The 12,530-nt window shown below is 50.8% G+C and overlaps 1 protein-coding gene across 5 annotated transcripts in view; it reads right to left on the reverse strand.

The window, feature by feature from the left end:
• The window catches only part of PRKAG2 (protein kinase AMP-activated non-catalytic subunit gamma 2), a 329,808-nt gene that overhangs the window by 267,252 nt on the left and 50,026 nt on the right, over positions 1 to 12,530 (reverse strand). The gene's annotated exons all lie outside the window — the stretch shown is intronic.

The following is a 12,530-nucleotide window of genomic DNA, read 5'->3' on the forward strand; positions in this document are numbered from 1 at the left end:
ACAGGCAGCAGGATGGAGGGAGGCAGGAGCAGAGGCCGATGATGCAGCAGTGGACGGCTCTGGGCTCCAGGTCCTCTGGCCAGCACAACCCCTGCACTGTTCCCACCTAACTTCAGGCAAAGGCTTCAGAAATCTGAACTCCCTGGGGATTCCTGTCCTCGGAGTACAAAGAATGTGGGTTTTTTTCCCCCTCTGGCCAGAAGGATGGGTACGGCTTTCCAAAAGGCTCTGCCAGTGAAATCCCCATTTACACTCCATTCCCCCAACTGCAACCAGACAGCCTGCAAACATCATCCAGGAGACAACATGGTCTCTGCCTATATCAGCCATGTCTCTGATTTTCTGATGCTTTGACACCTGGGGCCTTGCTGATCCTGGAGGGACTGCCCTCCCAGGGCTGGGCAATTCCTGGAGATAGTAAGCAACTCACCTGTGAGCTTGCTTTTCCTATGCAAGCCAACCCACACAGACCCTTCCCCTCCTCGCCTCCTCCTGGGGGCTCTCATACCCCGGGCCACCACCCACTACCCTAATCACCCCAGGGCAGGTACCAGACAGCTAGGGACAGCCCCTGTACCCACAGTCCCCTAAAATTATTCACAGAAACCACAATGAAGTCTCTTGCCTGCATCTCCCCCTTGCTCCCTCTGCCTCCTGCCCAACCCTGGTGCTTCCCCACGTGGCAGTGGTGTGCCTAGCCTCCTGCTTCCAGGGATCTGTGAGTATCATCAGTTCCTTCCTTCGTGACACTCATTCCTGAGTCTGCATGTCTTCCTGTACCTGATTACAACAAATCCCAGGTGCCCTGAAAACAGGCTGTGGGTCAGAAAATGAACTTGAATTGTTAGGAGAAAATGAGGGTCCCCATTTCAGAACCCCGCCGTGTCCCTCATTAAATAAAACTTGCTCAGGACTTGAACTTCTCAGCAGTGGAGGAATTGTTTTCAAAGATATTGAGTGACCTGTTGCTGCAGGTATTGAAGAAAAGGAGGCTTCTTCCATGAGCCTATGACTCAAAGGCTATGATTTAGTGGGCAAATGTGTTATTCAGGTAAGGTTGATGGCAGCACAAGGTGGAAAAAGATTAATGTGGATGACATATTCAGGAAGGCTTCCGAGAGGGGACAGAAGGGCGTTGCATGGCCGTCTACTAAGGCCCATGGACAAAAAGGCGGCTGAGTCAGCTGGGACTTTGGGGGGCCTCTGTAGGGGTTGGAAGTCTGCGGCTTTCTTAAGGTCACTTTCAGCCCAGGAGGGTACCAGGCAATCCAGCTGTCCACCCGGAGACCTGACAACACAGGCCTGGAGTGTCGTGGCCAGATAGCTCTAAGAACTCACAAGCCTGAGCTCTGGCCTCGCCTACCTGAGCAGGCCATTTTAAGCGGAAATTGTTTTTTTTTTGTCTGTAGAATGAGCCGTGTGTTATGTGATGATCCTCAAGGTCCCTTTCAGACCAGAGCATTAATATTTTGTCTCAACAACCCAGGTCCAAGTCCTGGATCAGTCATTTCTCTGAACCTCAGTTCTTCCTTTGAAAAACCAAGCTGAGTGGAAACACTTGCTCCGCACACCTCCCAGGGCTGCTGTTGGGATCATGGATGAACAAGCATCAGCACAGAAATAAGCATCATCCTGGGATGTGTGGGATTATTCTGGAACCAGAGGGCAGTGCTAGCATAAACCTGAGGTTTAGCAGAAAGCTGGCGCCATTTGGCGAAGATCGAAGGGCCAAACCTCCTGCAGCCTGCAGCCAGCCCCCCGGGCACCGATGCAAGTGGTCGACCAGAGATCCGGCCAATCTCAATATTTTCTCCTGCTGGTTCTGGAACTAGCCTTGCTGGGTGAGCTGGGCCTGTTTTATTTTCTGTGTGCTTTATTCCAAAGCATACATACAAGCCTGAGGAAAAAAGCCTAATTGGTTTTGCCTGGAAAAGCTGGAAATGTCAGGTAAATGGGCTCCGCCGTCCAAAGGATTCAGAGGTTTGCTACACTTGGAGACCAGCGTCTGAGAGTGACTTATGGGGTGTGATGACGCTGCAGTTCTCACGGCAGCAATTCCACGTCTCAGGGACCCAGGATCACTCATTAGAGATTAAGGAACATAAACAACTCCGCTCCTGCTTGCAAGCTGCCCACCGCAAACACGGTCACTGTCTTCACCTGCATTTCTCCTCGCTTCTAGAACCTCCACTGCACTCCGCACGCAGGTGGCTCTGAGCTTTCCACCTACTCTCCCTGGAGGGTGGAGTCAGCTGTCCTGAACAACAGAGCCTAGCAGATCACAGATACTTAGCAAAGCCTGAAGACCATTTTGGTGCATCGGGCTGGTGTCAGAATCAGAAGTGGAAAGGAAATGCCTTCCTGAGGCACATCCCCTCTGACTCGCCCGCTCTAATTCATCCTCCTAAACTCTGTTTTTCAGGCATTACTCTTAGCACCCTCACCAGACAAAGCAATAACAAAACAGAACCAGAAAACCTTGACTAGCTCCATGCCATCTACAGAATAAACCCGACTTCTTCAGCATGCGCTGCCAGGCCCATAGGAGCCTGGCCCACGGTCATCCTTCCACGCCCCCAGGCTTCCCAAGGCTGTCAGGCCTCATGGCCCTTGGGCCCCGCATGCAGGCACCCTCCTGACCCTAGAGCTTGGCATCCCTAGAAAGCCCAGCCCTGCCCCTAAAGCCCCTCTCTGGCACCTGTAGGTTATTACCAGGGCCCTCTCCTGGAACTCATTTTTTGGGTGTATTTTAAGTGCTGAGTATTTTACATATCTTCTCTCAACCTGCACAAAATATTGTCTATTTTATCGATAAGGAAATTGAGGCCCAGAGAAGTGGAGTCACAAAGGTTACAGAACACACAAGTTGCAAAGCCAGGATTCGATCAAAGTTCTGCTCCCCTCCCCAGCCTGGCTCTGTACAGCACATCCTAACAGGGCCACTGTCTCTTTATTCATTTTTGTTTATTCTTATCATCTGGTTTTTCTGTGGCTCATGCTTGTTTATTACTTGCATAATTAAGAATAAGAGGAAGACGCTCACATACCGCAAGTTGAGAGTCCCCCTTTACAGGTCCAGCCTATAACATCTGAAATAAACAAAGTCTGCAGCAACACGGAAAGGATCAGGTACCACCTGAGTCTGCAGAAATGGGATATTGTCAAGTATGTCCTGATAGAGCCAGACATTGGGGCCTTATGATATTACATAGCAAGTCAAAACAGTGACTTCAAAGAATTACAAATGGCAAATGTGACAGGAAGATCTCAAATGATGCATGGTACTGCCTGAGCTGTGTAAGTGGCCTAGAAAACTAGACATGTGTGAGCACACATGTGTAAAAGGCATGTCTCCCAGCCCCCGCCCCCCAACCCCTGAATAACAGACCTGGGTTAGATTTCTCAGCATCCCAGAAATCTAGCACAAATCTTTGCCAAATCCCATGCCGCCCTCAGCCCTTCACCTAAAAGTCAGATGCTGCATGCCAAGCTCACGTCCCTGCAATGAGGCATTGCTGTGCAGGATTATACCGCTGCACCCCAGAACCCTGTGTCCAGAGCCAATCTTGGCACCAGGCCGGCAGGGCAGCTTGCAGAGGGAGTATCTGTAAAAGGGCTGACGGCAACTGCCCTGGGCAGAGACGCTGACCAATAAAGCCCATATTCTACCCACCTTTTACGTGCCGATGCTGTCCCTGCCCTCACCGTCCTGCAAGATCTGTGCAGGGGAAAGCCAGAGGCCAGGGCAGCTGAAAGAAGAGGGAACCCCCTGGGCTCAAGGCCCAGCCTCATTGACCACACTTTTATTTCACTTGGGAGCCGGCAGCTGGGGATTCCGGGCATGGCATGGCACTGGCTGGGGCCAGCATTTGAGATTGACTGGGCCTGGTGGGATGTAGACGGTGTGGCATTTTACTTTGGAACCTCATTCCTATGACGGCTTGAGGCCAGTGCCCTGTACTCATGAACACTGTGCAATATGCCAGGTCCTGTGCTTGCTTCTGAAATACCCTGATTGGGAACCAATGTGCCAAAGAGGGCTGCTCTGCGCCGTGAACATCCTTGTTAAAATTCACAGCAGAGGGCTTGTCAATCAGCTCCCTGGCGAAATGAGTGGTGTGCAGAGTGAGTCAAGAGGATGGCACAGGCTGCAGCCTCCTTGGATAAAGAGACAGAGAATCTGGCTGGCCTGCAGCCCACCCAGCCCTGGTGACCTGGATGCTATTGGTCTGCATCCTCCACCTCCGAGGACCCAGCTGCTGCATCTGCTGTTAGCTCGACCAGTCCTGCCCATCCTAACACCTCTGGGTCCTGCTCAGAGTGCATCTGCCAGAGGGCAGCATTGAGACTTCCTCTGAGCTACAAGAACAGGTTGGACCTGCCGCCTAAAATCACCTGTAGGGATTTGGCAAACCCTGCTCTAGGATTTCCTGTTGTTGTCATAGACCACCAGTCCCAAGGCTGTCAGGGGGACACACAGCCTCACCCACCTCCAGTCGCTAGAGACCGCCAATATTTACCAAAGTAACCAGATGTTTGCTGAGCGGCTGAGCTGAGATTAGATTAGCTGAGAATAGTTCGCCACCCTGCCCCTCCCTGAGTACCTCCATCCAGGTAGAACTAGTAGTTCTAAAACTGCAGGATTGCAAAGACATTTGTCATTTGCAAAGACATTAAGACCTTGTGTCCTGATTTTAATGGAGTGGAAACAAAAACAAACCAACCACCGCAAAGGATAACAGTTTCTCTATCTTTCAACGCCAAGTTCTGACCACCTGAAGGTCTTGAGATACTTGGGCTACGGCCTGGAGCCTTACGGGTGAAAACTGCTCCCAGGTCACAGGGTCCCCTGAGCCTCAAATGTGGGATGGGGCCCCCCAGAGCCCTCTGTCCAAAGAAGTGCCATGTGTACGGAGTGTGCACGCAGCTCCTGCGGTGGCTGACTTGTGTTTGGAGCATGTCCAATCACATGCCCAATCAGGGACCCACCTCTACCAAATAAGCCAGCAGGTCTATAAACGCTAAGTCATATGTGATCAGTCAGTTTAAGTGACGTGCCCAAGGTCACATGGCTGTGTCCTTAGAGGGCCAAGGCTAAGACCAGGTGCTCCTGATTTTATGCCAGCACCTGATAAGGAAGAGATAGGCCTATCCACTGGAAAACCGGCTGAGACTTTGTCCCGTGACCCCACAGTGACTTGTCTAACTTTAGTCTGAACAAGCCCGATGTGTGCAGGGAGCAGAAGTGAGAGGAGGAAGGACTCGCTGTTCACGCTGGCAGCTGGAACCTTTTTCTAAAAAATGGTGCATGCCAAAAGGAGCACTGATGGGCTTAGCATAAATTCAACAGGGACAGGCTTAAGCATTTGTCAGAGCTTTACTCCTTCCAAGGACTTCTCTGACCTCGCTCCTATCCCTATCATGATTACTCCCCCACACCCACTGCCGTGGGCTTCTTTGACTTCCATCATTTTGATGCTTGGGGCCCGGCCCCTGTGGCTCCTGCAGGGCACACTCTACTCCAAACACTGCTCCGTGGTCTCCAACTTCACATCTCCCACAGAGTCAAAGGCCAGTCAAGGCAAGAGCTCCTCAGACCTGATAAGCAGGAGCCACTGTCTGGAGATGAGCGCCACCTTCAACAGAAAGAACTTGGCACTTAGGAAGCCCCATTTTCTTTCCTCTTCCATTTTTTAAACAACAATAAGCCAAGCTTCTCTCCTAACCCCGAGGCCCACCCTGCCCTAGCAGCTCTCAGTGGCCCATCGCCAGTCCCGCTGTCTCTCTCGGCACCCCATCTCCCAGTCAATGGATATTTTTAGGACCCCCCGAGCCAGGTACCTGCCTCATGCTGCATTGCTGGGACCCAAGAAAAGTAGAAGAGAGAGCCTCCAACCTCACGGACCTCAGTCCCGGCCAGAAGGAAAGCTGTGGAGACAGGGAACAAGCAGGCTGAGAGTCCACACAACATCGTGTGTGGCACAGACAGCAGCCACCAACATAGAAGTTTCCAGAAGGAAGGGGCTACTTTGGAAGAAAGTCTTAAAAAATAACTTCATGAAAGGAGTAAGACTGAGGCTAAGATAAGCAAGATCAGGTAAAAATCAGAGGCACTGAAGGGTCCTTGCATTTTGTAAGGCCCCAGAACATCCTCCTCCTTTGTTCCCTAGACACACTGCCAAGGCTCTGGAAGGCTCTAGAAGGCTGTGGAAGGCTCATGGCAACTAGATCTTTCTTTTAAGCTGGGAACCAGGATTGGGCCCAGGCTTGGCACACACAGAAGGCCAACAGGCTGTAGCACAAGCCCGGCTAGTCTCAGGCAGGTGCTCCGGGGCTGAACGTCTGTGACCTAAAATGGCCTCGATGGCACTGCTGAGCAGAAGGCCCCGGGCTGCCCAGGTGGTAGAAGGCCAAGCTGTCATTTAGCATGCACAAGGCTCCCCAATTTAATTGAAATCAACATAAACCACACTGCACAAAACCATTTTTTTTTCTACAAATTGCCTTCTATAACAATGCCCCTAAGCAAGTCCTCTCTAAGACACATTGGATTCCTCGTCCTGAGCACTCCATGAAGGAGAAAAATGCCTCCACTTGCCCTTTGAAACGGATGAAACGGATGCTCTTTTTCTGTAGGTTCAAACTCCAGCTTTGCTTTGCCAGTGCTGGGACCTTGGCTAAGTCATTTAGCCTCTCTATGCCTCAGTTCCCTCATCTGTAGAGTGGAGTTAATAATAATTATGCCCACCCCACAGGGCTACTGTGAGGATTAAATCCGTATGTGCCCACCCCACAGGGCTACTGTGAGGATTAAATCCGTATGTGCCCACCCCACAGGGTTACGGTGAGGATTAAATCCGTATGTATGTATGTACACGCGCGCACACACACACACACACGCACTGATAGGCACATCTGTATGCTGAGTTTAACGGAGGCGAACAGGGCCTGGGAGCTGCTGGGAGCCAAGGATCTGGGAGGCACCCCAGTGCGTTCCAGTGCCGCGTGATTCAGGTGTCAGAGAAACCCATTTAAAGACCTCACCCATGACAACTGCCACAGGGGACAGATACAGAGACTCTGAACCTTAAAGCAAGGTAGGAAATGGCAGAAAGTAAATAATAGAATGTTCCAGAAACAGACACCTGCAGCCTCCTCTGGGTGGGATGATGTTCTGGCCAGGACTGGGGCCAGAGCACAACTGCCACCGCCCTAGGAAGCCTCAAGCCCAGGAACGAGGTGGCTTCAGGAGGGCAGCAGGCCAGGGTGAAGGGCGGGTGGTGACTTCACTGTCCCCAGGCCTCCTTTAATCAACTGACCACCATGTACCCAGCACTGCCTGGGTGAAGGCGCTGTGGGAGTAAGAATGAGCAAAAGGCAGGCGCGGCCCCGAAGAGGCTCTGAGCCAGTCTTGGGACAAGTCTCAGAGCACGCGGCGGCCCAGGTCCAGGGGCTCCCTTGGGGCTGGGCTGCAAAGCTGAGACTGTGAGAAGCCAAGGGCCAGGAGGCAAGGGAAAGGCTGAGAGGAACAGTGAGCCGGCCGCGCTGCCCAGGCTTGGGCACCTGGGGCAGCTGGCCTGTGAGATGGTGCTGCTTCCAGTGGTGGCAGGTGGACAGCGTCTTCCCAAGCTCCGACAGACACGCTCATTGCAATGGCCTTGGCTGTGTGGAGTCAGGGTTAGGGGTGCAGACCCATGTGGACGCCACCTGCACCCTGGGTCAGGTGACAGGGACCTGCCTCCACACCCCCACGGCACACTCCCTCCCTCCCCACAAAAGGTTGCCCAATGAATCCACGACACAGAGTGTTCAGCCCTGATTCAAAAATGAAACAAACAAGAAAATAACCTCCAGTGACTAATCAGCCTGGGGAAGCTGAGTGGCCGCCAAGCCCGGCTCTATCACTTGAAAATCTAGGGCTCCTAGGATTCCTCTCAGCGACCTGGTTTTCAGACCCCACCCCACCCCACCCCACAGCGGAAAACGGAAGCTCAACTGCAGAACCTGCTCCCTGACCCCTGGCTTGTCACAGCAGCAGGGGCCAGGCCACAGCCGTACTCTGCCAGGTGTGGCCCCTCTCAGCACAGCCGCCTGGGGACACTCTCTATGAAGCTCAGGAAGAACAGGAAAAATGTGTATCCAGTTTTGTTGGCTACAGGGATTTTGTATCAACATTTTTTTTTCCAAAAATTGAATAAACACTAAAACTTAAGCTGAAACTTCTTAAATGTTTTAATGATTTTAAAAGAAATATCTCAGAATGCATTACACTCTGCTGTTATGGGTTAAAGTGCTTGCACCCGCAAAAAAGACATTGGAGTCTTCACCCCCAGAACCCCAGAATGTGACCTTATTTGGAAATAGGGGCTGTTGAATTTGGCCCCTTTTGTGAGTGCTCACATGGCCAGGCACCGTGGTGGGTGCAGACCCCTCTCCCAAGTCAGTCCAGGGACAGAAGGTAGATCCCAAGGAGATGGAACCTCACTCACCCTCTGCCTAACCAGCCCTGGCCTACTGGGCCGTCTGGGGGCCTCATCTCTGATTAAAGTGTCAAACTCCACATCAGAGACTAGGGAGGGAGGTGGGAAGAGATGACACCCTCCACATGTTTCTGGAAACTTCCACAGCCTGATCCTATGATCCTTTACCAGGGCTGAGCCCAGGGACGTGGGGCCCAGAGTCATTCCTGGTGGATGGGGGCTGGAAAGGAGGTAAAGTCCACCCCTGGCTAAATCATTCATCTACCTGGAGAGAAAATTAGAATCTCCGGGGCGTTTTCAAAAACTAGATCCCAATGAAGAACTACTGAATCAAAATTGCTGGGGCTGAGAACTGGGTGATTGAAATAGTCTGCTAAGTAAGAACCACTGATAGCACCCACCCACCTCACTGTAAAGATGGGGAAACAGACATAGAGAGAAAATGGCGTGTGGGAGGCCCCCAGTTATTCTTGGTATAACTTATGGAGGCAGAACCCAAGGAACCTCTGAGAAGGGAACTGTGAAGTCGGAAATCTGAGCTTTCCCTTTAAGAAGGAATCAGCTTTTGATTTAAAGTAAACTGAGAGGCAATCCCTTGGACTTCGGGGACTCAAGGGCATGCCGTAAATCGCCCTTGGTCCAGAATATTCATAATATTCTATGACTTGGAAAGCTTCTTAGCTGGAAGCTTCGTAACTGGTTCAGGTCAAAGATCCCAATTCAGCCTGTGTTTTGCTCCCCTCGGCTTTTCCCCACTTCCTGTCATCCTGCCTGGTTCCCGACGTCCACATTCTAAGAAGATACATAAATGATTGGATTATGCTGCTTGTGTTAACATCAAGGTTTGTGGAAGGTAGTGCAGATAGTTGCCGGAACTCCTAAGCCATGGTGAATGGTATCGACTGATACTTTAAATCGTGATGAGACTGTAATGAGATCTTAGTAGCCTCTGTGTGGAGCCCCTCCCTCTAGGAGGGTTATTATCCCCACTACCCCCACCACACTTGGCCGTGTGCCTTGCGTTTCCCAGAAGTGATGTGTGCCACTTCCCAGTGGAAGCTTTTGGAGCTGTCCCGTGTCTGACACCTCTCTCCTGCTCCTCTCACAGCGAGGACCCAGACAGGAACCGCTCCTTCAGCCTGCAGTTCCCAAAATTAACAGGGCACAAAGCAGAGCCCCAGCTGTCGGCAATGCATGTACAGCAGTAGCGAGAAATGCACTTCTGTCCTGGCTCGCCGCTGAGGACGTGGGGCCACTCATTACCCCAGCGGAACTCAGCCGACACTCGTGCGCTTTCTCCCGCCCCCTTTCGTCTCTTTCTTCTGAGTCTATTCCCTAATCCAACATAAACTCAGTGTAATTTACAGCGCTTAAGAAGGTCATCTAGGCGGGGCGCGGTGGCTCATGCCTATAACCCCAGCACTTCGGGAGACTGAGGCGGGCAGATCACTTGAGGTCAGGAGTTCGAGACCAGCCTGGCCAACATGGTGAAACCCCGTCTGTACTAAAAATACAAAAAAATTAGCTGGGTGTGGTGGCAGGTGCCTGTAATCTCAGCTACTCAGGAGGCTGAGGCAGGAGAATGGCTTGAACCCAGGAGGTGGAGGTTGCAGTGAGCTGAGATCGTGCCATTGTACTCCAGCCTGGGTGACAGAGCCAGACTCTGTCTCCAAAAAAAACAGAAGGTCATCTACTTGGCTTCTTTGCCCTAGCATTTCTATTTGAATCAAATTCGAATTAAAGGGCCTTTGAGAGTGTAGTCCTAAACCCAAATAGGACATGATGCTTTGTTTTTCTTCATTAAATTCACTTTATATTATTCTCTGATTATGAAGACTTTGAGTATATGATTCATACCCTCAATGATATCTTAAAATAATGTGAGAATGGCAGTCTTTTTGTATAATAAACACTCCCAACCCTGACATAGAACCAGACACCCAACGCGTGCTTCCTCTGGACCGGACTTAACACGCACTGGCTGTTCCCCGTGCACCGGGCACCCTAGGTGACAGGAGTACCAGATGAAGCACAAAGTCTCCGCCCTCCAGGTAACTCCCAGCACAGTGGGAAGAATACATTTGAAGTCTGTTTTTTCCCCTTTCATGTTAGAACAGAGAACTTCCTGCCCTGTTTGTCTCTGGGATGCTTCTCAGGCCCACGTCTCCTTTCACGTCCCACCCCGAGCTGGACATTTGTTCAGCGAGTCCTTTCCTGAGCACAAATGCGTCGAGTGAAGGGATGCCCAGCATTACAGACACCAGAGCATAAAGCTGTGTGGCTCAGAGCCAGGTCAAGCTTCCCATCCCAGCCTGAGGCTTCTTCACTCCCTTTTCTGCCCCAGTTTCCTCCAAACAAAAATCAGCAAGCAAGCAGCCAGTAGGTCCTTGGCCAGCATCCAGGGTGACCAACTAGTCTCAGTTTGCCCAGGACTGTGCGGGTTTAAAACAGGAAGTCCCACATCCAAAGAAGCCCCTCCATCCCAGAGAACTGGAGCAGCTGTCACACTAACAGGTAGAGTACCTTTTCCCCAGTTGGTGTACACAGCTGTGCACATACCACCGCCCTGCCCTAAACACCCCCACCCATCCATTCCCTCTTTCTCCGTCTCTCCTGACTTCCAGTTCCACTTTTTTTTTTTTTTTTTTTTTTTTGACGGAGTCATGCTCTGTTGCCCAGGCTGGAGTGCAGTAGCATGATCTCGGCTCACTGCAACCTCCACCTCCTAGGTTCAAGTGATTCTCCCACCTCAGCCTCCCGAGTAGCTGTGATTACAGGCACCGACCACCACGCCTGGCTAATTTTTTTGTATTTTTAGTAGAGACAGGGTTTCACCATGTTGGACAGGCTGGTCTCGAACTCCTGACCTTAGGTGATCCACCCGCCTTGGCCTCCCAAAGTGCTGGGATTACAGATGTGAGCCACCGCGCCTGGCTCAGTTCCATTAATTTCACTCATTTCCTCTTTCCATTTCCAGCTCTTCATAAGGAGGAAATTCCCTCTCAACTTCCCTTCCTCTCTCTTTCCTTTATGAGGTAAAAATGTACCCTAATAATTGAATAAGAAAAGAGCTAGGGATTTGTATGCTATCAAGAAAAAGTAATGACTGTAAGTAAAAATAAATGTTCTAAAGGGAAATTAAACAAATATTAGACGTGATACATCCTCAAATATACTGAGCCCCCTTCCAACATTCTCCATTTATTTTTTTCCTTCCACAGATCAAACTTGTTTTTCACAAAATACCACTTTTGAGTTAAATAAAACACCATTGCAATTCCATTTTCTCTCCTGCTTGCTAATTGCTCTATTCACTTATTTATTCACCCAACAGAATGTGTTTCTGTGTTGCACACATACATCACAGCAGAGGCTGTGGTCAGGAAAGGCTGTATTGAGGAAAAAAAAGGCCACCTTTCCGTAAGCCAGTGAAAATCAGGTTTGGAGAAAATTTAACATGGAAGGCTGGAACCAGAGAACACAGCTGCGTAGGAGGAACACTACAGATAAGTCATATATTTGGGTCCAGACTTCCTGCAGACCACTGGCTCTCAACCTTGGATGGACACAGAAATCATCTCTGGAGTTCAAAACAACCACCACAAAATCCCCAATGCCTGGTCTCAGAGTTTCTCGTTTAATCCATCTGGGGTCCAGTGGGAACTGGGATTTTTATTTATTTTCATTTATTTATTCATTCATTTATTTTTGAGACAGGGTCTCACTCTGTTGCCTAGGCTGGAGTGCAGTGGCGCAATCTCAGCTCACTGCAACCTCTGCCTCCCGGGTTCAAGTGATTCTCCTACTTCAGCCTCCAGAGTAGCCAGGATTACAGGTGCCCACCACCACACCCAGTTAATTTTTGTATTTTTAGTAGAGACAGGGTTTCACCATGTTGGCCAGGCTGGTCTCGAACTCCTGACCTCAAGGGACCTGCCCACCTCGGCCTCCCAAAGTGCTGGGATTACAGGTGTGCGCCACCGCGCCTGGCCGGAACTGGGGTTTGTTAAATGTCCCTCAGGTGATTCTAAAGTGCAGCTGAAATAGGTA

This window comes from Pongo abelii, chromosome 6 (assembly GCF_028885655.2).
Source record: "Pongo abelii isolate AG06213 chromosome 6, NHGRI_mPonAbe1-v2.0_pri, whole genome shotgun sequence".
NCBI lineage: Eukaryota > Metazoa > Chordata > Mammalia > Primates > Hominidae > Pongo > Pongo abelii.